Genomic DNA, 6,000 nt, shown 5'->3' on the forward strand with positions numbered 1-6,000 from the left:
TGGCACATTTCTTTACTACAGTATCTGCTATACTCTGCATTTTGGGCCCAAAAACATTTCTTTTAGCAGTTAATGCCGCTTCGGCATCAGGTAGGGGTTCATCTTGTAGGTCCAGCCTGTGTGCCATTGTTCTAGTTCCTTCGCCAATGCATTACCAAACAGTCCAACAGAGTTGCATCTTTCGTCCTGTAGTCGGGTTTTCCCCATTCAAAAGCAAAAATGGTCTGACTCTGTTTGTCCACAGGTATACAAAAGAAAGCATCTTTCAAGTCCAGTACTGTAAAATAAGTATTGCTATCAGGAATTGAGGCAAGGAGGGTGTAAGGATTTGGAACCACAGAGGGTGCACATCTATAGTTCTCGCATTAACTTCTCGTAAATCTTGTACCAGTCTATATTCCTGGGAGTGAGGTTTCTTTACAGGCAAAATTGGAGTATTAAATTCCAATTGACATTCCCTTAGCTGTCCATGTTCTAAAAAAAGAATTTAACGTAGGTTCCAGTCCCTTCCGAACTTCCAATTTAACAGGATATTGTTTCTTTCTTACCAGCTGGGCTCCTGGTTTCAGTTCAACCCACATTTCTGTCCCTGTAAAGTGGAAAATTCTACTTTATGGATATCACTGTATCTGTTGTAAGACAGATATGATTATTTCAGAAGAAAATAAGTTAACTGTTACAATGGGTTTACAATATCATCCAATTCCCTCCACACAGAAACTCAAAGGAGACAGAGAGGGTAGGAGAACTCTTCTCTCAGTTCATGACATTAACACTTGTGAACCTGTAAGCTTTTAGACACATCTTTGTGTCATGAAAAAAAAAAATAAATCTATATGAGCTGAGATATTCCAAAGAGAGAAGTCATTGAAGGAAATCATTAAATGGAAGGTCTGTGTCTGGTACCCATGTGAGAGATGATAGATAAAAACATCACAGTAGTGATGTTTGTTCAGGGAAACACAGCTGAAGATATTCAGCTGCTTTGTTACTACTGTTTCAGGACTCTTTGAAAAGCACACAGACAGCAAAGAACCTGAAACACCCCCCCCCACCTTGATCAGAGGTTTTGCTTGGTACAAGAGGGGGAAAACGCCAAACCAAGAAGAAAATCATTTCAACAGAACATTCCCCAAATCTGTGGGCAAGATTTAACCTGCCTTGGTTTCCAAGCAGACAAGTGACAGCAGACTAGTTTGCTATTTTTCATGATATTGCAGTCCTGCATCCCTCACGCCCACTACATCTTCAGCAATCCTCTGCATAAAACTTTCATTGCAATCTCACAAGGAGCTAGATGAAGGCCCTGTCAGCAGGCTGCACTCACTGCCAAGCAACAGGCAGGAGAGCACTGACCTGCTCTCTCTCCCCAGGGTCCCTTCGCCAGCCAGCAGCCCTGCAGTTTCCTTCATGCCTGAAAACAGCAGACATTCCAACAGCTCATCCTCTTGTTTTGCTAGATGAGCTGCTAGATAACCCTCTCAATGAGCCTACACTCACATTTAGTATGTGCCTGAAATTTTAAGCGAGATGCAAGGTTGCAGGCTCTTTCCCTGTGATTTTTCACTTCCTAATCGCTCAGTTCACCAGTCAATAGTAATAGCCAGATACTCCTGCTTCAGCAGGCAAAACATGCTCTGCTGCCCAATTACTTGGACTGGTTCCAATCCCATACCACCAGCATAAGCTAGAGTCCACATGCAGGAGATGACTCTGTGGACGGATGAAACAGAAACAAATCCAAAGCATTTCAACAGATCTGTCCTAGCTTGGCCATACTGACAGAATTTTTAAGAAATGTAAGCAAATAGAGCTCCAAGACATGAGAAGGAAGAACAGAGAAGTGCTGATTTTCCAAACATGTTTTATTAGAAGAGATTTCAGCTAAGTAAAGGACTTATTTTCATTCTCCAATTTGTATTTTTGTGCTTTGAAAAAATTCATAGTCTTGTCTGCTGATCTGTGTGGAGATCTCAAAACTCCATTTTTCAGATCCTTATCCAGAACAGAAACCCCAAAGGATTGCTCATTTGCTCAAAATTGCTCCCATGCATTTGTGTTTAAAGAATCTGGAACAATTTTTCTAGCAGCTGAGAAATCAAACATTGAGTATAAAAAGTTTATTTTTTGAAAAACAAAATTACCCCCCCACCCCCCAAATATTGCTTTGCTTAGTTACAAAATAACTCTAGTCAGTTTATACAGAAATATTCTCATTCATCTAATTTGTGATTTTGTTAAGGAATGACAAAAATAAAACCCATTAAAAAAAAGTGTGGAATTTTTGCATTCTATAATTAGATGGTTAGAAATCACATCTAACTTAACCAGAAATAATAACATTTCATTACCAGGATATGTAGATAAAACCATCAATTTCAGTACAAAACCTTTGGTAATTGTATTGGGTTTGCGTGTCAAGGTTTTGGTAGTGGGGAGGGCTACAGGGGTGGCTTCTGAGAGAAGCTGCTAGAAGCTTCCCCTGTGTCTGATAGAGCCAATGCCAGCCGGCTCCAAGACAGACCCACCGCTGGCCAAGGCTGAGCCAATCAGCACCTCTGTGATAACATATTTAAGGAAAACAAAACAGTTAAGGGAGAGCTTTTGCAGCCAGAGAGAGGAAATGTAAGAAACTTTGCAGACACCAGGGACAGGTGCTCCAGGTGCTGGAGCAGAGATCCCCCTGCAGCCTGTGGTGAAGACCATGGTGAAGCAGGCTGTCCCCCTGCAGCCCATGGAGGAAGGATGAGGGGGTGTAGAGATTCCACCTGCAGCCTGTGGAGGACCCCATGCCAGAGCAGGTGGAGGCACCTGAAGGAGGCTGTGGCCTGTGGGAAGCCCATGCTGGAGCAAGCTCCTGGCAGGACCCGTGGAGAGAGGAGCCCATGCTGGAGCAGGTTTGCTGGCAGGACTTGTGACCCCGTGGGGGACCCATGCTGGAGCAGTCTGGTCCTGAAGGTCTGCACCCCATGGGAGAGACCCATGCTGGAGCAGTTCATGAAGGACTGTAGCCTGTGGGAAGGACTCATGTTGGAGAAGTTTGTGGAGGACTGTCTCCTGTGAGAGGGACCCCACGCTGGAGCAGGGGAAGAGTGTGAGGAGTCCTCCCCCTGAGGAGGAAGAAGCAGCAGAGACATAGTGTGATGAACTGACCATAACCCCCATTCCCCATCCCCCTGTGCTGCTGTGGGGGGGCAGAGGTTGAAGCCAGGAGTGAAGTTGAGCCTGGGGAAGATGGGAGGGGTGGGGGGAGGTGTTTTAAGATTTGATTTTATTTCTCATTCCTCTACTCTGTTTTGCTTGGTAATAGATGAATTTCCTCTCTAAGTTTAGTCTGTTTTGCTCGTGATGACAATTAGTGAGTGATCTCTCCCTGTCCTTATCTCAGCCCACAAGCTTTTTGTTATACTTTTTCTCCCCTGTCTAGTGAATGAGGGGAGTGATAGAGCAGCTCTGGTGGGCACCTGGCCCCCAGCCAGGGTCAACCCACCACAGTAACAAAGACTCCAGCTCCAGCAGACACTAGGGAATTTTGGTCTCAAGTAATACTGAACCCTAGTGTATTAAACAGAACTTTCTCTGGACTAAACACATGTTGACTCTGATAGTTACATGAATTTACTTCTCATTGCTTCTGCTCAACAGTCCAGATATTTACATTTAATTTCTAGAAGTAAAGCCAAAATATGCATTTATCTACTGAAATAATTTATGAACAGAGCTTTAAATGTTTTCAGTAGTGTTTCAAGGACATCTTCATCAGAGATAATTTTGTCTTGGGAGCTTTCAGGAACACAGAGGGTCCTGTAAAAAAACCAAAAATCTTAAGATTACATTTTTCCTAAATAAAATACAGGAGAGTCATTTTACAGTAGCAAGTTATCTGCACTATTGTTTTAAACTCAAACTCTAAAGAATGTTATTTCATACCGGTCTTACTATAAAAACCATCATCTGATGTATTTACAGCAACACAAGTAGGTTAAATCCCACTGAGCTCTTAGTGACAAACATACTGAAAATCAAATATATATTTTTATATAAATTTTGATAATCTTATATATGCGGACTAGGGACATTACAATTTACTACCAAAAATGTCATACTCATTTAAATTCAAGCACTACTTTACTTTTCAAAAGATAGCAGCCATCTGGGGGGGGGGGGGGGGGGGGAATAATAAATTATGTCTGGCTACTTCCAGATCTGATTTTAATGTTAAATACTGTCACCAAAATTCGGGAATGAAAGAAAACTCCTTAACACTAATTTAGCATCAAGAAGCAGGCATTTCCTTTATTGCAGCGCTTGGTGTCAGGAGGATAGTTCCTCAAATCAGGCACCCCTAACACTGGTTCTCTTGTCATATTTATACACAAATGTTACAAAGATTACAAAGTGGTACACTCCCTGTTACAATAATTGGTTCATATTTCTTTGCCTAGTATGCAAACTAGAACGCATGCTCAGTTCCTTTCTCCGCCTCTATCTTTTGAGTAGGTGGTATAATTTGGGTAGGGGGCTTATGGGTCGGTGGTCGTGGGGACCCTGGCCCAAATTACCTTTCCCCTAGTTTCTCAGTATTTCAGTGTTGGTAATTGTTTGCTATATGCCTCAGAAAGATAAGGATGTTGCTGGAGGCAATTAATGTCCTCCCTTTCTGCAAAGTATGTCCATAAGGACCTTGAAGTGTCTTGTAGCTCCTCCTTTTTCTCATGATGTGTAGCAGGTGCTCATTCTAAGAATTGTTAGCCTTCTACCTAAAGTAATAATGAATAGTTTCTTATCACATATAATACAAGTAGGCCTTCCTTACAGACCTTTCTTCTTGGCTACATTTTCTTATTATGTATAATATAAGCAGGCTTTTGTTACAGGCCTTTCTTTTTGGCTACAATACCATTATAAAGTATCCAAGTATTAGAATTTTACTCCAGCAAAGCGACACAGAAGACTGAACCACTTTTGCAAAGCAGCCATATCCCAGTGAAAAACCCAAGTTAGCTCCTGCGGTGCCCCGATCACTCCCGAGGGAGGGGGCAGGGCGGAAGCAGGGTCTCAGCCACGGTAGCCCGTCGTCCCCATAGGGTAGCTCTCCCCCATCTCCAGCAGCTACTAAAGACCAGGAAACCCTGCAGGAACCCACCAGGCAGCACCAGCCGCCGCCACCGGCTTGGCCGCCGCCTCACCCCACTAGGGAGCAGAAAGGACGGCTACCTGGGGGAGCTGCCGCCTACCTAGGGCCTTCCCCTCCACCTCACCTGTGCTTGCAGCGTAGGTTGAGGTCCAGCCAGGGCATGAAATGGTACGCGTAGGTGCCCCAGCGCCGCCACAGGGTACGCAGCATAGCACCGGGCAAGCTGTGCCAGCTCCCCCGCGGCCGTCCTGGGCAACGCGCTATCTCAAGTCACCCCCACGCAGCCGGCTCAGCTAATCCCCACTCAACACGCGCTGCCGTATTTACGTGCGGAGCTGCTATTGGCTGGCGGGGTGTGTAGGGTGAGTAGTCTACAGAGCTCCAAGTTCCGTCCGGGTCCTGGGTTTTGGCCACTCGAAACCCGAGGGAGCTTGGAGCCCTGCGGGCTGTAATAACAAGCAGTACCCCACGCATAAGATCACATGTTACTTAGGAGGATATATGTATTGAGTTTGTGAGCAAGGTTTTGGGGGGCGGCGGCACGGTGGCTACAGGGGTGGCTTTTGTGAGAAGCTGCTAGAAGCTTCCCCTGTGTCTGACAGAGCCAATGCCAGCCGGCTCCAAGACGGACCCACTGCTGGCCGAGGCTGAGCCAATCAGCGACAGTGGTAGTGATGTGCGGAAAATCAGACTCCACAACTGGGAAAGTTGTAAAGTAGGTATGTTTATTCAGCGCTGGGCAGCACGGGGGGTCATCCCACCAAAATCGTGCGCACCTTGCGGCAATTCCCTTTGAATTTTATACAACAAAATGTTACATATTCAAAAAGCGCCTATACATATTCATGATCTTTCCGTGGAAA

Source organism: Balearica regulorum, chromosome W (genome assembly GCF_011004875.1).
Source record: "Balearica regulorum gibbericeps isolate bBalReg1 chromosome W, bBalReg1.pri, whole genome shotgun sequence".
Classification (NCBI taxonomy): domain Eukaryota; kingdom Metazoa; phylum Chordata; class Aves; order Gruiformes; family Gruidae; genus Balearica; species Balearica regulorum.